The sequence below is a fragment of the Giraffa tippelskirchi genome, chromosome 11, assembly GCF_054371585.1.
Source record: "Giraffa tippelskirchi isolate mGirTip1 chromosome 11, T2T-mGirTip1v1.2.pri, whole genome shotgun sequence".
NCBI classification, from domain to species: Eukaryota; Metazoa; Chordata; class Mammalia; order Artiodactyla; family Giraffidae; genus Giraffa; species Giraffa tippelskirchi.
This window is the reverse complement of record NC_137285.1, coordinates 141,552,232-141,578,525: the sequence shown is the minus strand read 5'-3', so window position 1 is coordinate 141,578,525 and position 26,294 is coordinate 141,552,232. Positions and strand designations below refer to the sequence as shown.

At 38.9% G+C, this 26,294-nt stretch overlaps 1 protein-coding gene across 8 annotated transcripts in view; it reads left to right on the top strand.

Moving 5' to 3' along the window:
- Positions 1 to 26,294, top strand: part of LRRC4C (leucine rich repeat containing 4C) — a 1,846,189-nt gene that overhangs the window by 696,442 nt on the left and 1,123,453 nt on the right. The window contains exon 8 of one of the 8 annotated variants that reach the window (XR_014069611.1): positions 22,360 to 22,478. The exons of the other annotated variants lie outside the window; for them this stretch is intronic. The gene's annotated coding sequence lies outside the window, so the exon portion shown is untranslated. Of the gene's footprint in view, positions 1 to 22,359; positions 22,479 to 26,294 lie in introns of those variants that run through there. 8 annotated transcript variants of the gene reach the window in all.

The following is a 26,294-nucleotide window of genomic DNA, read 5'->3' as shown; positions in this document are numbered from 1 at the left end:
GACATACGCATTTCTTACTTGTTAGTATACCAGCTAGCTGGATTTTTTCTTAATTGTGGTGAAATGCATTCTTCATACAAAGGTATGGCTTCCTAATTGAAAAAAGTATATCTGGGTCACTGTAGACATAGATAATTAAACGTAATGTTAAAAGGTAAGGCTGGAATACAAAGGCTTTAGGATCTGTCATCTTTGAATACTAAATTCTAAGGAGAAATATGTTTACTGGTCTATATATATCTACAATTCTGTCATTATAAAAGTGTTATGTAATTTAAATAATTTCCTATTTGTGAAATTTTATCACTGTTTAAATATTAAAATAGCAACTTTTATTTTTATTAATGTTGTGAAATAGTAAACATGCAGAGAATATTTTTCACTTTTTTCTGAATTTGGGGAATTATCAGTCCGTATAAATTTCAATTATACATTTCAGCAAGTATAAGGATGTAATTTCATATTTCCCATAGATGTTTTATTTGCTATTTTAAAAATCTAAATTTCTATTTGGTAGCAAGCTGAATCCCTTTTGTTTCAAATTCCTTCTCCAGAAATTTCCTTTTTTTATTCTTGGCAGATGAACCAAGAGTTTTATTAAAGTATTGCTGGCATATTCAGCATACATCACTGAAAGAGTAAGAAGAAAATATAGAAATACTATAAGTCTTGATGTTTTGAGTAGTTTTTCTAGAGATAGATTCAGAATTTGAGAAAGTTGTTGTATTTTTGTGAGGGTTGAAGAAAGAAGAAACAAAAAATAAAACATGCTAAAGAATTACTGTTTTAGTTTCTTGGCTGAGGTCCCACACTGAAATAAGTTGTTTTGGATTTGACCTTAGTTCTTATCCATTTATATATGTGTGTGTGTTCAGTCGTGTTCAACTCTTTGCAACCTCAGTGACTGTAGCCCTCCAGGCCCCACTGTCGATGGAATTTTCCAGGCAAGAATGCTGGAGTGAGTTGCCATTTCCTTCTCCAGGGTTCTTCACGACCCAGGGATTCAACCTGTATCTCGTGTGTCCCCTGCATTAGCAGCCAGATTCTTTACTCCTGCACCATCCATAGCCCTCAAGAAAAGCACAACATAATTTGTCACCAGGCACAACGCATGTGTGAGAAATGGGGACACAGAACAACAACCAGGACATCTTTTAAAAGCAGAGAAGATCTTAGCTAAAGTATAGCTGCTTTTGTACTGCAGCATCTGTCCCTTCGAGCCTGAGCACTAGTCCCTCGAAAACTTAAAAAAAAATATTTGCCAGTTGATATGAGTATGTAGGGAACATTAATGATCACTTAGTTTTCACTGTTTCTTAGCTTCTGTCCCATACTGGGCTCGAAACAGTGATGCACAGTCTTTTAGGAACGTGGAATTCTGAATTGTTTATTGATTGTGCTTAGGAAGGTATCTATCAAACCCTTAGAATAAGGGCTGAGAGGTACAGCTAAACTGGCTTAGGTGTCTCTTGTCATGAGTCACCTCTCTAGCAACTCACTTGAAGTGAGTTTAGAGAAAATAGAATTCTAACTTGAGATTAGATATCTTGTTGAAATCACTCAACCCAGTCAATTACAAGCTCTTCGCTCCTGAAATCTCTTGACTTCAGTAGTTAAATTGGTTAAATGCTAGGTAAATGTATATAATTTTTAAAAAGTAGATTAAAACTGGTAACTGTTGAAGTAATGTGATCTGTGATATAATGTCATATCCTACAGAAAGTACTGGCTTGAATGTCATGAAGAATAAAGTCCAGGGTCAAGGTTGAGGACTACGTCCTCAGAATTGTTTTACCTCTTGGTTTTCATGTCTCTTGTCCTAAACATATAAACTTGAAAATAGTTCTATATTTTTCCTTTCTGTCCAGCCTTTTATAATTATAAAATTATAAATAAAATACTAAGCGGTTTTCTGGAAGAAAATTTAACCACATAAAACACCACCAACCAGCACAGCTGTGTTTTGGGTTAAGCTTGTTACATTTCTCATCTTGGCGCACATATATATGGGTGTTCTGTATCACTGAATCACAACAGTCATTTTATTTTATGCTCCATCTTGTCTCATCTCATATTGTTTGACCTATTGGGTCACTTGGAAAACTGTGTTGGGCTCTCAAATATAAGGATAGATCATATATGTTCAATGCCATTAATATTTATAGTTATTTTGAATGGTCACAAAATACGCATAAAGTGTGATAGTTGCAGCATATTTTTTAACGGTGCCTCATTTGGGGGATATTTATCTTGACTGTAATTTTTCCTTTTTTTAGATTATACTGTAGTGTTTTTTCCCCTCTTTGAATGAGTTCTTCATGATAAATTATTGGATCAAAGAGTGTAGACTTTTCATGACATTGCATATATTTGATTCATGCCAATTTACAATGTTGACATCCATGTGTAAGTATATTATCAGAAACAACATGCTATATTGTTAATGCACTTGTTTTTATAATCACTGATATTATGAAAATTCAGTGTCTTAAGAGGGATTGTTATACTCAAACTTTAGCCTTCACAGAACCTCTAGAATTATATTCCTTTAAGTCATTGCTACATTAATGATTAAAAACATTTTTAACTTCATAGACTGTGCATTATGACTCAATTACCCTTATCCTTGTTAATTCTCTTTCCTGCTATAATAGTTTTATTGGGATACATTATGAAACTTGTAGAACCATAAATAACCATGGGTCACATTGCCTTCTGAAAAGTGTGTGAGTTCCACTGGAATAGAAATCCAAATGAAAAAAGAAACATTGTGAATATTTTAACATTAAGGAAAGGGGACAATACTATATAATAATTTTTCCATCTTAAATTTTTCCATTATACATTCATACAAATATATTATGCTTTAATAATCAAATGGAAATACATTTTTGTTTAGATGTATCATTTGTTTTTTCAGTTACTCATATACCTAAAATAATCTTTGATCTCCTAAGGCTGAAGAGGGGATGTTTACCTGGTATAGAGGTGAATGAAACTGAGGGTCAAAATTGATCAATCCCAAACCATGGGCAGAATGCGCAAGGAAGAATACTGAGTCTCACCTGATTCTTTGCGTGAAGTTGTTTTCTGTCATAGGCTGTGACTCCGAGACATGTTCTTGAGACAGAGTTCTTTTGTGTGTGTGTGTGATTTTTTTTGTTGTTGTTGGTTTTGAGGCTTAAACTTTGGAGCGGAGTCTGGGAAATGTGGGTGTAAGTAGTACATTCTGATTTTGGAAATAAATGGGTAGATACTTGAAAATAATTCCGAAGTCCAGAATAACTTCAAACTGCTGATAGAAGCTGGATTTTAGTCTTTTACTCTACCTTGAAAATGTTTTTTTCTTTTAACTTAGTAACTATTCCTTCTATTCAGTGAGGGCATCAGGATATAACCATGAGAAACAATTCATTTTACGAGGCTCAGAATGAGGTGTGTGTGTTTTCCTGTGTTGATGACATTTTTAAAATTACAAATGAATACATGTGCATTATAAAAAATATATAATATGAAATTGTACAGGGCATAAAAAAAGTCTTCTCATTTACTTCATGCCAACATTTAAAAAGTTAACTGTCAATATTAATAGTTCTGAATATCTTTCTAAGGATTTACTATGTGTGCATATTAATATAATGTTATGGTTTTACAGCACTCATATGCTTTTTTTATTCCATAATATGCAAAGAACAATTAATGTTACCTCATTGTAACAATACAAAGTCATAACAAATTATATTGAAAATATAAATAAATATAAAGAATGGAGAAAAAGTACCTATTTTTACATTACCAGGCTTTTATTCATTTATCCCATAGTTTGAAATGTTTCTCTATCATATGATATCTTCTGGCTACTTATTTTTAAAATATGCCAGGATTTATCTGTCTCATCTTCTATTGTTGGATAGTCAGGTTACGTTTTACTGTTTTTCAATATTATAAGTAATGCTTGTACATAAAGCTTTATGTATGTTTTTACTGACTCTCAGTTCAGTTCAGTTCAGTCGCTCAGTCGTGTCCGACTCTTTGCGACCCCATGAATTGCAGCATGCCAGGCCTCTCTGTCCATCATCAACTCCCGGAGTCTACCAAAACCCATGTTCATCGAGTCGGTGATGCCATCCAACCATCTCATCCTCTGTCGTCCCCTTCTCCTCCCGCCCCCAATCCTACCCAGCATTAGGGTCTTTTCCAATGAGTCAACCCTTTGCATGAGGTGGCCGAAGTATTGGAGTTTCAGCTTCAACATCAGACCTTCCAATGAACACCCAGGATTGATCTCCTTTAGGATGGATTGATTGGATCTCCTTGCAGTCCAAGGGACTCTCAAGAGTCTTCTCCAACACCACAGCTCAAAAGTATCAATTCTGCGGCGCTCAGCTTTCTTCACCGTCCAACTCTCACATCCATACATGACCACTGGAAAAACCATAGCCTTGACTAGACGTACTTTTGTTGGCAAAGTAATGTCTCTGCTTTTAAATATGCTATCTAGGTTGGCCATAACCTTCCTTCCAAGGAGTAAGCATCTCTTAATTTCATGGCTGCAGTCACCATCAGCAGTGATTCTGGAGCCCCAAAAAATAAAGTCTGACACTGTTTGCACTGTTTCCCCATCTATTTCCCATGGGGTGATGGGACCAGATGCCATGATCTTAGTTTTCTGAACGTTGAGCTTTAAGCCAACATTTTCACTCTCCTCATTCACCTTCATTAAGAGGCTCTTTAGTTCTTCTTCACTCTCTGCCATAAGGGTTGTGTCATCTGCATATCTGAGGCTATTGATATTTCTCCCAGCAATTTTGATTCCAGCTTGTGTTTCTTCCAGCCCAGCGTTTCTCATGATGTACTCTGCATATAAGTTAAATAAGCAGGGTGACAATATACAGCCTTGACAGACTCCTTTTCCTATTTGGAACCAGTCTGTTGTTCTATGTCCAGTTCTAACTGTTGCTTCCTGACCTGCATACAGGTTTCTCAAGAGACAGGTCAGATGGTCTGGTATTCCCATCTCTTTCAGAATTCTCCACAGTTTATTGTGATCCACACAGTCAAAGGCTTTGCCATAGTCAATAAAGCAGAAATAGATGTTTTTCCGGAACTCTCTTGCTTTTTCGATGATCCAGCAGATATTGGCAATTTGATCTCTGGTTCCTCTGCCTTTTCTAAGACCAGCTTGAACATCTGGAAGTTCACGGTTCACGTATTGCTGAAGCCTGGCTTGGAGAATTTTGAGCATTACTTTAGTAGCATGTGAGATGAGTGCAATTGTGCGGTAGTTTGCGCATTCTTTGGCATTGCCTTTCTTTGGGATTGGAACGAAAACTGACCTTTTCCAGTCCTGTGGCCACTGCTGAGTTTTCCAAATTTGCTGGCATATCGAGTGCAGCACTTTCACAGCATCACCTTTGAGGATTTGAAATAGCTCAGCTGGAATTCCATCACCTCCACTAGCTTTGTTCATAGTGATGCTTTCCAAGGCCCACTCGACTTCACATTCCAGGATGTCTGGCTCTAGGTGAGTGATCACACCATCGTGATTATCTGGGTCATGAAGATCTTTTTTGTACAGTTCTTCTGTGTATTCTTGCCATCTCTTCTTAATATCTTCTGCTTCTGTTAGGTCCATACAATTTCTGTCCTTTATCGAGCCTATCTTTGCATGAAATGTTCCTTTGGTATCTCTAATGTTCTTGAAGAGATCTCTAGTCTTTCCTAATCTGTTGTTTTCCTCTATTTCTTTGCACTGATTGCTGAGGAAGGCTTTCTTATCTCTCCTTGCTCTTCTTTGGAACTCTGCATTGAGATGGGAATATCTTTCCTTTTCTCCTTTGCTTTTTGCTTCTCTTCTCTTCCCAGCTATCTGTAAGGCCTCCTCAGACAGCCATTTTGCTTTCTTGCATTTCTTTTCCATGGGGATTTTCTTGATCCCTGTCTCCTGTACAATGTCACAAACCTCCGTCCATAGTTCGTCAGGCACTCTGTCTATCAGGTCTCTACTGTTTCTTAAAACTGAAATTGCTGATTCAAAGTATTTGTAATTTGTTGAAATATTACTCAATTCCACTCAGAAAAAGAAGAAATCTATTCCCACAACAAGTAGTTCATGAGAGCATCTGTTTGTGAGGAAGTTATTTTTGGATTCTGTTACGATCCAAAGGATCAGTGAAGATGGCACATAAACCATGGAATGAGGTGTAGTGTTACTGAATTACTAATTTAAGATGAAATATTTACAAAAAAATCGACCAGCATAATTCTAGTTAACTACCAATTATATGTCAAAATGATTTGGTAAGAATCTAATATAAGAATATTAAATATCTTTAAAGATTATATTGGACATAAAATATATTGAATATAAAATAACATTTTTATATGTTTCTACCAGCTTCCCTGTCATCTTAGGTATCATCAGGAGAGACCATTGTATGTTATAATAACAAACTACTGCAAATCTCAATGACTTAAAAAAAACAGAATATTAATTTTTTTGTTCACGATACTGTTTGCTGTACTTGTCTGTGACTCTGCTATGCAATCTGACACCCAGGCTGCAGAAACAGTTCATACTTAAGAGCTAACTGGTCTTGTGGCAGAGAAGAAAGAGGTGTGGTGGAACCATACAGAGGCTTCAACTTGTGCTCAGGAGAGACATACATAGTTTCTTCCCAGTTCATTAGCCAAAGTGAGTCAAATGGCCATTGCTCACTCAGTGGCATGCTGCTGCTGCTGCTAAGTCGCTTCAGTCGAGTCCGACTCTGTGCAACCCCATAGATGGAAGCCCACCAAGCTCCCCCGTCCCTGGGATTCTCCAGGCAAGAATACTGGAGTGGGGTGCCATTGCCTTCTCCTACTCAGTGGCATGGAGACATACAATTTCCCCACCTTGAAAGGCAATGTAAGCTGCATGGTGAAGTCACCTGCCAACATGGCAGGAAAATTCAGTTGTCTTCCATGGTGCATCAGCAAATATTTTAGACCAGAATAGAATCTACCACATCCTGGTTTTAGAACGGGGTTAAAATTTGGAAAAAGTCTTTGACATGATCCAAATGCTATATTGTGGGTCTTCCCTGGTGGCAGAGTGGTTAAAGAATCCTCCTGTAATGCAGGAGACACGGGATTGATTCCTGGCTCGAGAAGATCCCCTGGAGGAGGAAACAGCAATCCCCTCCAGAATCCTTGCCTCAGAAATCGCACAGACAGAGTAGCCTGGTGTGCTACAGTCCTTGGGGTCACACGAGTCACACACACCTCAGTGACTAAACCACTACCACCGCCAACGTTATGTTGGAATCATAAAACAGCCTCAGTTCGCTCCAAAACCTTCCAAGTCCCTGCTCGTGAGGTAATACACAAATGAATGATTTCATATGAAGAAATATCTATACTATTCAGTCATTAAGTATGTAAAATTTTGTCTTGCCTACACAGATTTTATAAATCATACCCCCTTCTTTTTACTGAGTGCTATTATATGAATCTTTCCATTGCAGAAGGGGTTTCAGGATAACCTGCTCAAATATAACACCTGTACAAAGTCCCCTCTGTGGTGTTTGTGTCTCAAAATATTCATGGTAGTTTGGGCAAGAGAAGGGGACATTTTTTATAAGCCTCTGCAGTTTTCTTTTAGTACTTGTCTTGATAACAAAATAATTTGTTTCTACAAAATTTATTTTCTCTGTAGATGTTTCTTCTTATCAGCCCCAAATAAAACTGTTCTTCCTGTCAAGTGTTACAATGTTAAATTTTGCAGTTGAAATGTCTCATATGACATAGAGATTCAATATAATCCAATGTTAAATGGACAGAGCACAGAGGTTCTTAGCATATCTTAGGAAGTAAAATAGCTTGGTGATATGAGGACAAAAGTAGAATATCTAAGGTCATATGTATATATGGTGTTACTGCTGATTTCAGTTTTTATTTATCACTCCTCTGTGTCTCAATTAAAACAGCGACCTATCCAATTCCAGTGTCTCAAGTCAGTTCTGCCTCATATTACAATTCTCTCTCCTTACTCGGTAGTGAATCTACTCTGTTGACATTTATTACAAAGCTTGAATACTAGAAAATCTAAAAGACTTTAAATCATATTTTAATATGCTCCCAGCTTGCCACTGATACCCATAAAATTTGCCTTTTCTGTTGCATATGGATATGTTTTGGTAGAGGTAAATTATTTTAATTTTAGCTTTGATTCACACTGAGATAATGGAGGAGAACTTTGGAACTTACTCTCTTTTCTGTTTGCGTGAATGTTTGTAAAGTTGTTCAAGAGTTTTCCACGTTGTCACTTACGAGAGCAGAGATGCTTTGCTGCTTAGAAGTGCTGGCCCAGATTCTTCCCAGGGTCCAGGTACTTCAGGTGCAATGCCCTTCTACCATCTAGGTCTGAAGTTAATGATTGAATTATATTAAGGCCTTTGTAAATTTTAGGTCTCTCCAGAAACCTGAGTCTATATTCACTGAAGGTTGAATATTTCTACAGTAATGTAGTTTCCTTCTGGGAAAGAACCTAATTGGGTAGAATGAGGGGAAAAAAAAAAATGTCTCATTAAGCTTATACTCCTGCAGGCTAATATAGACAGTCATATCATACTTCATTTTTGGTGTTTGAATGTATCCAGAGATTTCCAAGTTCTCTGGCCTGGAAATAGGAATGAACTTGGGACTTTTGTTTATGTGTTTGTGTACATGTGAATAGTATACATTTAGGATCAAGCACAGAGATTGTCATTCTATCCATCGAGTATAGAGAATTCTGTACTTTCAGAATGGAGCTCACCTGCCCTATGTGTAGCCTATTCATTGCTCAATCTCAGGAAGTTGCTTAACCTATTGCTTATCCCTCTGGGTCCTCAAATTGCTCAGTTTGTACCTGACCAATCCACAAATATGTATGGCTAGGTGTGGTGATATTTTTTTCCATTTCTGTTTTGAACCATATTTCTTCCATTGTTACATTAAAAATAAAACGCCTTTGAAGCACATGAAAGTGAAAGTGAGAGTCCTTCAATTATGTCCTACTCTTTGTGACCCCATGGACTATGTAGTCCATGGGATTCTCCAGGTAAGAATACTGGAGTGGGTAACCTTTCCCTTCTCCAGGGGATCTTCCCAACCCAGGGATCAAACCCAGGTCTCCCGCATTGCATGCACATTCCTTTTACTGGATGAGCCATACTACACAGTTAAATGAATCCCTTTCTCCTTGTTCAGAGAATCTTATTTATTTGCTTATTTACTGAAGTTTTAGCTATGGGTCCATTGTTTCCCTTTCTAACCTAGACCTCTCTCACATTTCTCTCTCCACTCGCTCTCACCCCTTCATTGTCTTCTGTTTTGGTTTGACTTCAAGATTCTATTCTTTCTAAAAAAACAACAACAACAGCAACAAAATTGGACACACCAATTTGATTTTCTTTGTTGTCTGTGTATGTAGTAACCAGATCATCAACAATTTCTTTAATAAGAATTAACAAGATGCAATGCCAAAGAATGTTCAAACTACTGCACAATTGCACTCATCTCACATGCTAGTAAAGTAATGCTCAAAATTCTCCAAGCTAGACTTCAACAGTACACGAACTGTGAACTTCCAGATGTTCAAGTTGGTTTTAGAAAAAGCAGAGGAACCAGAGATCAAATTGCCAACATCTGTTGGATTATCAAAAAATCAAGAGAGCTCCAGAAAGACATCTATTTCTGCTTTACTGACTATGCCAAAGCCTTGTGACTGTGTGGATCACAACAAACTGTGGAAAATTCTTAAAGAAAGTGGAATACCAGACCAACTGACCTGCCTCTTGAGAAATCTGTATGCAGGTCAAGAAGCAACAATTAGAACTGGACATGGAACAACAGACTGGTTCCAAATTGGGAAAGGAATATGTTAAGGCTGTATATTGTCACCCTGCTTATTTAACTTATATGCAGAGTACATCATGAGAAATGCTGTTCAGGATAAAGCACAAGCTGGAATCAAGATTGCTGGGAGAAATATCAATAACCGCAGATATGCAGATGACACCACCCTTATGGCAGAGAGTGAAAAAGAACTAAAGAGCCTCTTGATGAAAGTGAAAGAGGAGAGTGAAAAAGTTGGCTTAAAACTCAACATTTAGAAAACTAAGATCATGGCATCCGGTCCCATCACTTCATGGCAAATAGATGGGAAACAGTGGAAACAGTGACAGACTTTACTTTTTTGGGTTCCAAAATCACTGCAGATGGTGACTGCAGCCATGAAATTAAAAGACACTTACTTCTTGGAAGGAAGGTTATGACCAACCTAGATGGCATATTAAAAAGCAGAGACATTACTTTGCCGACAAAGGTCCATCTAGTCAAGGCTATGGTTTTTCCAGTAGTCATGTATGGATGTGAGAGTTGGACTATAAAGAAAGCTGAGCACTGAAGAATTGATGCTTTTGAACTGTGGTGTTGGAAAAGATTCTTGAGAATCCCTTGGACAGCTAAGAGATCCAACCAGTCCATCCTAAAGGAAATCAGTCCTGGGTGTTCATTGGAAAGTCTGATGTTGATGCTGAAACTCCAGTACTTCGGCCACCTGATGCGAAGAGCTGACTCATTGGAAAAGACCCTGATCCTGGAAAAGGTTGATGGCAGGAGGAGAAGGGGACGACAGAGGATGAGATGGTTGGATGGCATCACCGACTCAATGGACATGAGTTTGGGTGGGCTCCGGGAGTTGGTGTTGGACAGGGAGGCGTGGCGTGCTGCAGCTCATGGGGTCACAAAGACTCAGACATGACTGAGCGCCTGAACTGAACTGAACTGACAACAAGCACACAGTAAATATGCATGAAAATTTATCAGAAAAGCCAGAGGTTAATAACATTGGAAAATCTGCAGGAGACTCAGCATTTCCCACTTGGGCACTCCCTCTCATACTGGGCATCCCCTCTGACTACCTCTCCATAGAGTATATTACTTCATTCTCTGGATCTTAGGCGTGCTGTTATTTTTGCTCTTAACTCATTATGTTCAATGTATGCGTCTCCCTGTCTGTGTTCCCAACTGGACTGTTAGCTCGTTGAAGACTAGAATAGAGTCTTGTTAATTTTTATTATTATTATCTTGCTAAGAACCAGCCTCAAGAGTAGATATTTAAAAGTAAGCTGTGCTTGCTGAAAGGTGACACTGATCTATTTCCTACAGTCTGTACATTTAAGTTTTTGTTTTGTTCTGTTTCTTATGTGACAGTATGCATGTGTGGATAGATGGAGGGATGGATGGATGAATGGAGGGATGGATGGAAAGATATAGTGAATCGTTGGGTTCCTTGTGTGATCTCTATATGCTAGACATTGTGCAAAGTGTTTGAGTTACACCAAATAACCCAATTGTTTTCCTGAGGCCTCTTGAATTTATTCAGCATAACCCCTGTACATATAACCTGCCCTTTGGAAAAGAATACCCTCCCAATTAGGTGGAACTAAATGTTTTATTAGAATCCACATCCCCTGCCTTGGCCATAAAATTACACTATCATAATTTACTTGCTCAGACATTCATGACTTTGTATTTTAGTGCTATTTTCAGGTGTAATAGCAAATAAAGAATGAAATATGTGAGTTGCTGTTTCAAATAACATAGTGTGTGGGGGCAGATATCAATGGTTTTAATAAATTGTGACTAAGGATAGGTGTTTGGCTCACACACATCCAAATTCCTTTCCGTAGGAATCCAGTCATATGCCCTGAACTGACCTGAACACTCTTTTTTTTTTTTTGATGGATAGATTTTAAGAACGAGGAGAATGTAATACAGAATGAAAATGCAGCTGTCTATGGGGAGGGCTGCTGGAGACAAGCGCCTGGAGCAGAGAGGCTGGGGAATGAATTTTTCAATGTGGTTAATGAAGTGTGGTGTCAGCGGAAATCAGGGGTAATTAGCAATGTGTATAAAGGGATGAGCTTGGGTAAACTTGTCATCTCATGCTACCAAGTGACCAGCAGCAGGGTGAAAGGTGAAGTGCGTAAGTGTCATTCTTGACCCTTTGGTGGGAAAAAATAGGATTGTGAAATATTTGATGAGAGTCTCTGAAGGAGCAGAAGGAACAGAATATTTGTAACTTACATTTGTGTACTTATTCCCTAAAAGGCACTTTCATAGAACTGTTTACATAGTCATGGCATTCTCTATCCTTTTAATACTTTGATTGTTTTACCATTATAGAGGTGATTTGAGTACATACAGTAAACTTATGAAGAAGACAAAAAATAAAACTCCCTCTGCTTAAAGATAATCATTGCTAATATTTTGGCATATTTTCTACCAGTTTTTATGTGAAGGTTTTATTATTAACAGTTGTAATAGTATTATATGCATAGTTTTATCTGATTTTCTATCTAACATTTGAGCAAAATTCATGTTAGGAGGAACGTAATTACTCGAGATAACCTTCACTGTGCTTACTCTGCTCTAAGTACTGTTATGATGCTAATATTTCAACAACCCTCAGGGGTGGGTATTGTTTTTATCTTCATTTTACAAATGAAGAAATTAAGATACAGAGAGGTTAAGTATCTTTCCTAATGTCACATGTATAATAAATGCCAGAGTTGGCATTCAAAACCAAGCAGTCTAGTTCCAGAAGCTATTCTCTTATCTTGATATTAGACCAGGAGTTAGCAAACTTTTCCATAAATATTTGAGGCCTGTGAGTCTTCAAGTCTATTTTGTAACTCCTCCACTCTGTTGGAACACATGTAAACCCATGGCTGATTCATGTCAATGTATGGCAAAAACTATTACAATATTGTAAAGTAATTAGCCCCCAACTAAAATAAATAAATTTATAAAAAAAAAAAAAAAAAAAAAAAAAAAGAAGTAAATGAATATAAAATAGGTATATGAGTGAGCATTCTATGTTCTAATCAAATGTTATGGGCACTGACATTTGAATTTATTATAATTTTCATGGGTCACAAAATAGTATTTTTTGAATTTTTTTTTTTCAACCATTAGAAATGTTAACAGGCTGCTGGCAGTAGTTTGTGAATACTTTTAGTAGATTAACTGATGCATTATTTACTACCTGGTAGCATCCCCAATGCTTAGGTATTTAAGTTGTTTCAAATATAAAATGTTGGTTTCAAGCAAAAACTGACCAAGGAAAAATGCTATAATGAATATCTTTGTTCATAAAACTGCTTTTTATAGTATTTTCTTAGAACATATTTCAGACTTGATCTGCTCAAGTGTTATGAATAACTCTACTCCTCTTAAATTTTATTGCAAAATTAGTTATCAAGGATGTACCAACATAGACTCCTACCACTAGTATAAAAGAATAGCATTTTTTTTTTCTTTTGCTGTCATTGGGTATGTATTGAACTAATGTATTTGAAATCATGTAAAATGTAATGATATTTTAATATAAATGAAGCACATTTAAAGGTAAATAAAGTAGACTAGTATTTTCCTTTATAATACTTAAACAAGTTCATTTGAGAAGTTTCCTAAAATTTCTCTGTGTTGTCTCCCATCGCCATATCAATATTGCGTATGAGGATGATAAACAACTGGAGAGTCTGGGAACAACTTTTAAATGCAGTAAATCTGATAGAGTGTTCTGTAATTTTATCCTTTCCAAACAATTTTTCTCCTGTTAATTTTGGCATCAGTTCAGTTCAATCACTCAGTCATGTCCAAGTCTTTACGACCCCATGAACTGCAGCACGTGAGGCTTCCCTGTCCATCACCAACTTCTGGGGCTTGCTCAGATTCACGTTCATTGAGTCAGTGATGCCATCTAACCAATTTTGGCATAACGTTTCTTAAAAATTGGATTGATAGAAGAATAAAAGTTGCCGGGTATTGTGTTTTTAAAGGATTAAATCATGCTATTTTATTACTTTCATTATTATAACATAAGCTTGAATTCAGAGGATACCAAAGTTCTTTTTAGAGTCCTGAAAACATCATGCAGAATGTTTTGCATTGGCAATCTAGTATGTGCCACTAGACGATGATGTTGCTAGTGGTCACTTCGTTCTTTTTTTTTTTTCATTTTTCTTGAGATACAATTGACCTATAGTATTAGACAGTGTTGCTTTTCAAACCTGGTGAAAATTAAATGACAGATTTAGTGCAGCACAGTGTGTGTCAGTGTTTAAAAGGGCTGAGCAGTGTCTGCTTGTTTGGATCCTATGAAGGCCTGGAATTCAGATGCATAAGTCTGTAGCTCCCAAGTTTATTTTCGTCCACGTGTACCTGATCATAACCAGCTCCCCTGGGCCCCCGGTGAGTACTGGTCAATGTATGGAAAGGTCAGGAGCCAAGTACGGAAAGACCTAGGCAAATGGATACACACCACTGGACAAACATTCTAATGCTGCCATAATCCTGTTAGGGGTATTAGCGTCACATAAAGATTTAGAGTATTTAAAAATTATTTATGTATTTATTAATCTATTTATTTATTTATGGCTGCACTGGGTCTTCATTGTTATGTGTGTATGGCTGCAATGGTTCCTCATTGCTGTGCATGGGCTTTCTCTGGTGGCGGCGAGTGGGGGCTCTTCTCTAGTTGTGGAGGGTGGGCTTCTCATTGCAGTGGCTTCTCTTGTTGTGGAGCAAAGGCTCTAGGCACACCGACTCAGTAGTTGTGGTGAACAGGCTTAGTTGCTCTGCAACATGAGGAATCTTCCCAGACCAGGGATTGCACACCTGACCCCTGGACTGGCAGGTGAATTGGCAACTTCTGGGCCACCAGGGAAGGTTTTTGAAGTAATTAGCCTATGCCAGTTGCTGGGGATTCAGAAGCTAGACCTCCCATTGGAACTGATGGGTGCAGGCACTGCAGTGAATTGACAGAGATTTTAAAGCACAAGTGCCGTTCTCATATTTGAAGCGGGTATTTTAAGTTCAGCATGCACTTCCTTCTACCTCCTCTGATACCCCTGTGGTGAACTTAGTGAATATTAATACATATCCCCTGAACTGACTGCCTTCACTCTTTACAACCATATTATTACAGATGGAAAATTAATCTCCCATGTACCTCAGAATAGCTCTAATTTTCTACTTTTCATAGCACACTTAAAATCCTGGTCCAGTGGCTAGATAACAACATTTTGCAAAATAGCCAAGAGAAGCAGAGGGGCAGTGCCCTGTAGCCATGGTGATCCACTTATGTTTCACAAATGCCCCAGCCTCTTTAGGTCCATGTGTCTTTTTAATAGGATACACTCTTGGCTGGAAATTTGCTTTTGCATAAACATTCTATCTTTTCTCCATGAACTTGTTAAACAAGTATTCATCAAGGCCTCTTAGAAGATTTCTAGAATTGTTGTTTAGTTGCTCAGTTGTGTCTGACTCTTTGCAACCCCCATGGACTGCAGCACACCGGGCTTCCCTGTTCATCACCATCTCCCAGAGTTTGCTCAAACTCATGTCCATTGAGTCAGTGATGCCATCCAACCATCTCATCCTCATCCTCTTTCATCCCCTTTTTCTCCCTCCTTAAATCTTTCCCAGCATCAGGATCTTTCCCAAGAGTTGGTTCTTCATGTCAGGTAGCCAAAGCATTGGAACTTCAGCTTCAGCATCAGTCCTTCCAATGAATATTCAGAACTGATTTCCTTTAGGATTGATTGATTTTATTTCCTTGCAGTCCAAGGAAGTCCCAAGAGTCTTTTCCAACACCACAGTTCAAAAGCATCAATTCTTCGGTGCTCATCCTTCTTTATCGGAGAAGGCAATGGCACCCCACTCCAGTACTCTTGCCTGGAAAATCCCATAGATGGAGGAGCCTGGTAGGCTACAGTCCAGGGGGTCGCTAAGAGTCAGACACGACTGAGCAACTTCACTTTCACTTCTCCCTTTCATGCACTGGAGAAGGAAATGGCAACCCACTCCAGTATTCTTGCCTGGAGAATCCTAGGGACGGCGGAGCCTGGTGAACTGCTGTCTATGGGGTCGCACAGAGTCGGACATGACTGAAATAACTTAGCAGCAGCATCCTTTTTTATAGTCCAACTCTCACATCCATACATGACTACTGGAAAAATCATAGCTTTGACTCAGCCTTGGAGAATTCTACCCCATAATTATGAAATAGAATGACCTGGTCACCCACTCCCATTTTTGTGCTCCACTATACCCTGGTAATGTTTCTAAGAAAACATAAATACTGTATCAATGGCACTTCCTTGGTGATCCAGTGTTCCAGTAGTTGAGAATCCACCTTGCAATGCAGAGGTCATGGGTTCTATCCCTGGTTGCTGCTGCTAAGTCACTTCAGTCGTGTCCGACTCTGTGTGATCCCATAGACGGTAGCCCACCAGGCTCCTCCGTCCCTGGGATTCTCCAGGCAAGAACACTGGAGTGGGTTGCCATTTCCTTCTCCAATGCATGTAAGTGACAAAGTGAAATCGCTCAGTCGTGTCTGACTCTTCACGACCCCATGGACTGCAGCCCACCAGGCTCCTCCATCCATGGGATTTTCCAGGCAAGAGTACTGGAGTGGGTTGCCATTGCCTTCTCCATTGGGGAACTGATATTCCACATGCCATGGGGAAACTAAGCCTGCCCTTGCATGCACTGAAGACCCAGTGCAACCAAGAAAAGAAAAAAAAAAAAAAAAGGCATATATACTATATTGATTGTAGGGTTTTTGTTGTTGTTGTTGTTTGCATTTTCACCCTGAATGTGATGCCCGGAGACTAAAGACTTAATCCTCCTTGCCATTGACTGAACCAGTTCTTGATCCAGGTGAAATAGGAGAATCTCTTAAAAATTGAAAAAGAAATCAATGCCCAGATTTTATCCAAGATGGACTAATTCAGAATCTTTGGGCTCAGGACTTAGGTATGAGTCATTTAAAATCGTCCCCAGGTGATCCAGATGTGTAGCAGATTTGAGAACTGCCATCCTAAGCCATAGTCAGGGGGCCTGCTCATAGATCCAGCTGTGAAATTTTCTCCAGCACAATCAAGCCACTCTTTTTTTCTCATCCAGTGACAAGCCAAGTGTATCATTTTTGAGACACATCTCCAGCTCTCTTTGATGGTCTGCCCATTTCTAACGGAAGACTGAGCGCTATGCGGTCTATTTCCAGAGCTGCCATGAATATTTATACATCGCCTGCCTCTTTACAAATTAGAGAGCATCACGATGAATGAGGGTAGTGAATCAGAGAAGACACACAGTGTGATGCAGGCAGAAATTTACTATCTCATTTCTATTTAAAACCTGATGACTCAGAGGAGGCAGTTCACATCCATTTCAGTAAATTCCTTAATGCTCTCCAGCATGGCACTTTGAGTTTTAGCACTATTGGGGGTGACTTGATTTATTCCCAGGAAGAATGTGCCTGTGTGGTATTATGTATGTGTGTGTAAGTATGTGTTTAAGTTAGACTATTTGAAAGTACAATAGAAAGAAAAAATAAATTACTAGACTAATTGTTAATTATTTTTGTTAAGCTTCATTTTCCTATGTTGTCTTGGTGATAAGACGTACCTTCAACCCCTAATGAATAATTCTTAAGTCTCACAAAATGCTATTTGTTCCTAAATTGATTTTTAATGTCTTTGGTTTGCATCTTCTTCACTTAGTTAGCTTCCCAACAATTATTCATTAGATTTCCTAGCTTTTCTATCTTTCTCATGCTCTAGTTCAAAATAGATTTTTACAGGAGACATGTGTCAAGATTTATTGTGGTATTGTTATGATTTGACACTTCTGTACTAGAAAGGCATGGAGAGCACTATAATATGCACCCTTTTATCCTAGTCTTTGATTATCTGGCAAATGTGAAACCATTGTAAAACTGCACATTATAGCATAAAGTAAAGAAAATTTGTCCCTAATGATATCCATCTGTCTATGTAATAAACACAAGGCTAAATGTATTATAATTTCACCAGGCACAAGTCAAAGTAGGTTGAGCATGGCCCACAGTTTGAAGTCACCGTTTGATATTATTAATTTCAGGCTTTTACTTAGAAACTTAAATGTAAATTATGAACACAATGTGCCAAGTTAGTATTTTTAGAAGTAAATAAATGCTTAATTCCAAAACTTCCTATTTCTCCTCTCACTTTGGACTCCTTGTTCAGTGAATGAAGTCTTCTATGTAGTCTGAGGGTTGAGGGTTGTTGTTGTTCAGTCACTAAGTTGTGTCCAACTCTTTGTGACCCCATGGTCTGTAGCACACCAGGCTTCCCTGTCCTTCACCATCTCCTGGACTTTGCTCAAACTCATGCCCATTGAGTCAGTGATGCCATCGACTCATCCTCTGTCATCCCCCTTCTCCTCCTGCCTTCAACCTTTCCCAGAATCAGGTCTTTTCCAATGTGTTGGCTCTTCACATCACTTCGCCAAAGTACTGGAGCTTCAGCTTCAGTGTCAGTCCTTCCAATGAATATTGAAGGTTAATTTTCCTTTAGGATTGACTGATTTGATCTCCTTGCTGTCCAAGGGATTCTCAAGAGTCTTCTCCAACACCACAGGTTGAAAGCATCTCATCAAGAAACAAAGGGAGAAGAATCAGATCAACAAAATTAGAAATGAAAATGGAGAGATCACAACAGACCCCACAGAAATACAAAGGATCATAAGAGACTACTACCAACAGCTATATGCCAATAAAATGGACAACTTGGAAGAAATGGACAAATTCTTAGAAAAGTATAACTTTCCAAAACTGAACCAGGAAGAAATAGAAGATCTTAACAGACCCATCACAAGCACGGAAATCAAAACTGTAATCAGAAATCTTCCAGCAAACAAAAGCCCAGGACCAGACGGCTTCACAGTGGAATTCTACCAAAAATTTAGAGAAGAGCTAACACCTATCCTACTCAAACTCTTCCAGAAAATTGCAGAAGATGGTAAACTTCCAAACTCATTCTATGAGGCCACCATCACCCTAATTCCAAAACCAGACAAAGATGTCACAAAAAAGGAAAACTACAGGCCAATATCACTGATGAACATAGATGCAAAAATCCTTAATAAAATTCTAGCAAACAGAATCCAACATCATATTAAAAAGATCATACATCATGACCAAGTGGGCTTTATCCCAGGAATGCAAGGTTTTTTTTTAACATCCGCAAATCAATCAATGTAATACACCACATTAACAAATTGAAAGAAAAAAACCATATGGTTATCTCAATAGATGCAGAAAAAGCCTTTGACAAAATTCAGCATCCATTTATGATAAAAACCCTCCAGAAAGCAGGAATAGAAGGAACATATCTCAACATAATAAAAGCTATATATGACAAACCCACAGCAAACATTATCCTCAATGGTGAAAAATTGAAAGCATTTCCCCTAAAGTCAGGAACAAGGCAAGGATGCCCACTCTCACCACTACTATTCAACATAGTTTTGGAAGTTTTGGCCACAGCAATCAGAGCTGAAAAAGAAATAAAAGTAATACAGATAGGAAAAGAAGAAGTAAAACTCTCACTGTTTGCAGATGACATGATCCTCTACATAGAAAACCCTAAAGACTCTACTAGAAAGTTACTAGAGTTGATCAATGAATATAGTAAAGTTGCAGGATATAAAATTAACACACAGAAATCCCTTGCATTCCTATACTCCAATAATGAGAAAACAGAAAGAGAAATTAAGGAAACAATACCATTCACCATTGCAACAAAAAGAATAAAATACTTAGGAATATATCTACCTAAAGAAACAAAAGACTTATATATAGAAAACTATAAAACACTGATGAAAGAAATCAAAGAGGACACAAACAGATGGAGAAATACACCGTGTTCATGGATTGGAAGAATTAATATAGTGAAAATGAGTATACTACCCAAAGCAATCTATAGATTCAATGCAATTCTTTGGCACTCAGCCTTCTTTATGGTCCACCTCTCATATCAGTGCATGACTACTGGAAGAGGGTACACTTACCTTTTCCTGTCTTGAACATCTTTGCCACTTACTGGATGATGAAATCTGACCTTCCTGGTGAGAACATGGAAATCTCCAACTCTTTCAAAACTATCCATTTCAGTTCAGTTCAGTTCAGTCGCTCAGTGGTGTCCGACTCTTTGCGACCCCATGAATTGCAGCACGCCAGGCCTCTCTGTCCATTACCAACTCCCGGAGTCCACCCAAACCCATGTTCATCGAGTCGGTGATGCCATCCAACCATCTCATCCTCTGTCGTCCCCTTCTCCTCCCGCCCCCAATCCTACCCAGCATTAGGGTCTTTTCCAATGAGTCAACCCTTCGCATGAGGTGGCCAAAGTATTGGAGTTTCAGCTTCAACATCAGACCTTCCAATGAACACCCAGGATTGATCTCTTTTAGGATGGATTGATTGGATTTCCTTGCAGTCCAAGGGACTCTCAAGAGTCTTCTCCAACACCACAGTTCAAAAGCATCAATTCTGTGGCGCTCAGCTTTCTTCACCGTCCAACTCTCACATCCATACATGACCACTGGAAAAACCATAGCCTTGACTAGACGTACTTTTGTTGGCAAAGTAATGTCTCTGCTTTTAAATATGCTATCTAGGTTGGCCATAACCTTCCTTCCAAGGAGTAAGCGTCTTTTAATTTCATGGCTGCAGTCACCATCAGCAGTGATTTTGGAGCCCCCAAAAATAAAGTCTGACACTGTTTCCACTGTTTCCCCATCTATTTCCCATGAAGTGATGGGACCAGGTGCCATGATCTTAGTTTTCTGAATGTTGAGCTTTAAGCCAACTTTTTCACTCTCCTCTTTCACTTTCATCAAGAGGCTCTTTAGTTCTTCTTCACTTTCTGCCATAAGGGTGGTGTCATCCGCATATCTGAGGTTATTGATATTTCTCCCGGCAATCTTGATTCCAGCTTGTGGTTCTTCCAGCCCAGAGTTTCTCATGATGTACTCTGCATATAAGTTAAATAAGCAGGGTGACAATATACAGCCTTGGCGGACTCTTTTTCCTATTTGGAACCAGTTCATTAGGCATTTATTCACTCAACACATGAGTACGGTATCCATACTACACTAGGCATTTCAGTTATTTCTTACTTTTCTGGAGCTCACAGTCTAACAGGGAGAAAGATATTAAATTAAACATATTATCAACTATTCACTGAAAACCACAATGTGTGCTGTGCTGTTGATGTGTCAGGAATTCTGACAACCTAAAACAGTGAAGTCAGCCTTAAAATGAGAGGTCAGACAAAACTGAGTCTTCTAGAGGAAATAACGTTTTGAGTTAGATCTGAAAGAATCTAATAAATGTGTTTTGATTAGAGTGGAAGAGGGGGTTGAAAAATTATGGGCAGTCACATTTTGTGCATCAAGGGCTCCTGTGTGCTAGAAGGGACATTGCACTCATTTTATGTTAGTAATTAAAGATATTTATTCTAATTCTGGTGTCCAGGGAGCCAGCTGGTCATCAATGTATTCAGCTAGGCAGCCATATGACCAAAAGGGAAATGACATAGGTCTGGGTTTCTGGAAGCAGAGGCTGAAATGAGAATTTTTGTGCAAGTGACTTGTTGAGGACATGCTCTCAGGGGCGGGAGAGTGAGAGAAGCAGAATGGGGAAAGGGAAAATGAGCTAAGCAGTGGAGTGAGCTCAACTGGAGTGTGGCTTTAGTCTGCCCTGTGTGCTTGAATTGTAGCACAAAGGATACAACTGAAAGCAAAGGGATTGGCCCTTTGTAGTCATATCAACCAGTCATTGCCATGGTGGGGGTGGGATGTGTGTGTGGATGTGTTGGGGTGTGGGGGGGATGGGTGGATGTGGGGGTGTGGGTATGAGGGTGTGTGTGTATGTGTGTGTGTGTGTGTGTGTGTGTGTGAGAGTGAGTGAGTGTGAGTGAGTGAGTGATGGAGTGAGACAGGTGATATTCCTGAAGCCCCCAGAAAAATGATTTCCTTTGGCTGGGAAATCCTTTCAGATAGCAAACAAATAAAAAACAGAAAAGGGAGCTGCTGATAATTGCTGTCAGTCCCCACTCAGGACACCTGGTAAAGAAAATCTGGGTGGGACAGCAAGAGCCTCCACTTCAGCAATGATTTCCCTGGACCAGTCACAGCATCACTTGTGAGTCTTGAATTGCAAATTCCCGGATCCCAGAAGAAACCTACTGAATCAGGAGTGCAGGGGGAGGGGCCTGGCAATTGGGAACATGACTCTTTCAGAAGATTCTAATCTATGCTCAAGTTGGAGACCCACTGCCACTGCTGAAAACATTTAAAATAGGTGCTAGAAAGTCCAAACTCCTCATTAAATCTGAACAGAAGCAACAAAGGGTGATAACAGTAGCCAAATGTCTGGGTCTCTGAGATTTCATGTAACTGGAGGCAGCATCTTAAACGTCACAAATGACCTTGCAGGTGCTGGTTGTCACTTGTGTTCTTTGCTGCTGCTCTGTTTTTCCTGGAAGGCTAACTCCATCCCCAGCTTCTGGGCTGGTCCCTGGACTTCATTACTATGTTGCTCGTGAACTGAGCTGGTAAGTAGGTCAAAGCAATAACCATAACTGACAGAGGATGGAAATGGCAAAGTAGGGAGGTAATTAATCACATATCTTTACTTTTGACAGCTAGTATGGAAATGTATTTTCCAATGTAACATTTTCTCTAAAGTTCTAGAAAGTTTTATAAAACAAATAATCCACCCAGACACTTATTCTTAAAGTTGTGTGTGAAATTTGGGGTGTTCTTAATAATTGAGTGTAACTACAGGTGATATTCAATTTATGTAAATTAGTGATGTATGAGAAGCTCATATAAGTGATTTAAGGACTGTGCAGTAGGTCATGTTTTTTAAAATGTTTCATTATTTGCCATTTTGACATTTCTCTCTCGTTTTAATTGGGAAAATTGGTTGGGTAATAAATGATGCTTGATTTGCTCAACTATTTAGCATTCAACAAATATTTATAAATTACCTTCAGTGTGCAAAGCCCCCTGTTAAATGCTGTGGATCTAGTAGTGAACAAAAGTAGTGAACCAAATGGATAAGATTCCTGCCCTCAAGATGCTTACCATCTGTGTTAGTTTTCTGTTGTTGTTCTAACAAATGGCCATAGACAAAGGATACCATTTTTTTTTTACATTTTTTTTATTGTGGTAAAAGTCACATAATATAAAACATACTATTGTAACCATATTTAACTATACAGTTCAGTAGACTAAGAACAGTCACATTGTTGTGTAACGTTCACCATCATCCCTCTCCTGAAATTTTCACCTTCCTGAATTGAAACTCTGTCCCCCTTAAACACTAACTCCCTCCCTGTTCCTCTCCTCACCCCCAACTCCCCAGCCCCGGTATCTACCAGTGTACTTTCTGACTCTATGATGTGACTATTCTAGGTACCTCGTATAAGTGAAGTCAAACAGTATTTGTCTATAGTCCATGGGGTCGCAAGAGTTGGACGCGACTTAGTGACTTAAACCACCACCACCAATGTGTATTGGAATGCATTTTTAAGGTTAACTTAATATATGTCCTACAAAGAGATTGTACCTTCCTTTTCCGCCTGTGCCATACAGCAAGTTCTCATTAGTTACCTGTTTTATAGGTGATGGTGTATATGTGTCAATCCCAATCTGCCAGTCTGCCCCCCTCCTCCCTTGGTGTCTATGCGTTTGTTCACTATGTCTGTGTCTCTGCTTTGCGAACAGGTTCATCTGCAGTACTGAGCTTCCCCCTGGCTGTGCAGTGGTTAAGACTCTGAATTTCCTATGCAGGGGTCATGGGTTTGATCTAAGATCCCATATGCCTCGAGGTATGGCCAAAATTAGAAGAAAAAAAATTACCTTAACACAAAATTTTATCTTCCATTTCTGGAGGTTGGAAGTCTGACCTTGGCTGAAAGCAAGATGTCAGCAGCATTGTGTTCTTTCTGGAGTATCTAAAGGAGAACCTACATCCTTGCTTTTTCCAGCTTTTGAAGACTGCCCACTTGCATTGTGTGTGGCCCCCAAGCACTCCTGAATCTAATTCTGTTATCATCATCTCGTCTTCTCTTTCCCTTTGCTTGCTTCCTCCCTCTTTTCTTCCTGAGGAATATTGTGACTACACTGGGTCCACTCAGATGATCCAACCTCGTCTTCCAGCTCAAGAGTCTTGATTGAATCATACCTGCAAGATCATTTTTGCCGTCCAATAGTGTGTTCCCAGGTTCTAGGAATTAAGATGTTGATCGAGTTTGAGGGGAGGGGCATTGATTTCGCCTACCATACCATCTAATGGAGAAGAGAATGATTTCATAAATTTGTAATTACACATTTTGTGTATGTTAAGAAGGAGTTATAAGTTAATTATTTATTATCGGGGAACCAAGTAATTCTTCAGTTAGAACTGATATGAGCAAAAGTAAGAATGGATCAGTTGAATAGTGTAAGGAAGGCTGTTGAGATAGGGATGTGTGCCAATCACCTGAGAGGGAAATGAGATTGATGTGTGCAAGTAATTAACACAACCTAGCTCACCTGTGTGGTGGTAGCTGGAAGAGACCCCTGAGAATCCCTAAAGCCAGGGGCCCACAGGTCACGAAGGGCCTGGATATGTCCAGGCTCACACTTCTCACACTAATGATATTTGTTTTTATTTCTGGATATGGTGAATTTTGTAACTACTAAGCTCTGTCTTGGGTGCTATCTTTTTTAGAGTTTGATTTGAGTGTGACCTTTAGCAGGTGGGTAGACTTATGTTGGTTCATATTCTCAGGCTTACTCACAGCTTCTCTTTGCACCCTTATTTATTTTTCTTCTTCTTTCACTTCCCCACTTTAAAAATAACCTTTTGTCATGGGTCTGATAATGTTTTTTTTCTTCTAAGTCAGTACATAAATTTTAATTTAAGTTATCCCATCCTTTCTTAGGCCAAGGATAATCATCCTTAGTGATTTTGGTGTGTAGACTTACAGATATTTTCCCTGTGTGTATGTGTATTTATTTATAGAGAGAATGATGCTTTACATGCTCTTTTATAACCTGAATTTTCTTCTGCACAGTATATGGTGACACCTTCCTATATCCATTGCATATAATATTAGTATTTCTGATCTTATAGTAGTTATAGTAGTGATTTTAATAATGTACAATGAATAATTTGGCTATGTCATTCCAAATCTTTTTCTTTAACAAACAGTGTAGCACTGAGCACCCTTCCTTGTATTATCTTCACATAATCCATTATGTCTCTGCTTGGGAGAAATTCCTAACCGTGGAACTGTAGGGCCAGAGGCCAGTTTTACTCTGTTTCTAATTTATACTCTCCTGATGTTTTATACTCCCAGGGTGCTGCCTTTAAATCATTCTGAGCAAAGCAGGGTACTTAATTTAATACTCCCTTCACCCCTTTCAGGAAGGAAGGAAGAAAGGAATGGGCCCCTGTCCTGTTTCTGTATGTGAAAGGATAGTAATGGAGAGGAAGCAGTCATTCATTAAATAGTCTTTATTTTTTGCTTTTCATTTTACTAGAGTGGCAAATTCCTCCCCTGAGATGACTTTTGACCTTTCATTCAGGTCAAAAGTCTGGGGAGCATGCCTCCCTTTCGATCATTGTCTGATGCAAACACTGTCCAGTCTGACTGCTTCCACTACCATGTTGGGTGCTCCCACCCTGTCCAAGTCACAGCCACTGGACCATAGCAATGACATTTCTGGGCTTTTCTCTTGGGCTCATGATCCTTTTCAGTTGATTCTCCACAGAGAAGTTACAGCTGTACTTTCAAAAATGTTAGATCATGTCCCTTAGCTATTAAAAACCACCCACTGGATTTCCTCCAGAGGTGGGATGAAATACCAGACCCTCATCCTGCCCAGCCAGGCCTTGCATGTTCTAGATGTTACATGTTAAGATGTTACATGTTAAGATCTAGGTGGATCTTACATGATCCACCTCTCCAGTCTCTCTTCTCACTGCTCTTCCCATTTACTTTCAATTCTCCAGCCACTTCAACCCCCTGCCGTTTCCTGACGTGCAAACCATTCTACCATGTCAAGTAATTTATATTTCTTCCTGTCCCCGTTTCTAAATCGCTTCTCTCAATTATGTGCATCTCTTTTGCACCTCACTCTCCCAGATCTCTATTCAGATATCCATCAGTGCCTTACCATCACTCTACGCCTCCTTTATTGCTTTACTTTTTCTTGATAGCACTAGCAACTGGCTGAAATTGTGTTTTCTACCTATTATATATATATATATATATATATATATATATATATATATATTCTGTTTCTGTTCCAAGAATATGAGCTCTAGGAAGGCAGAAGCTTTGTTTCTACTGTCTCGTCAGTAACTAGTTCATAGA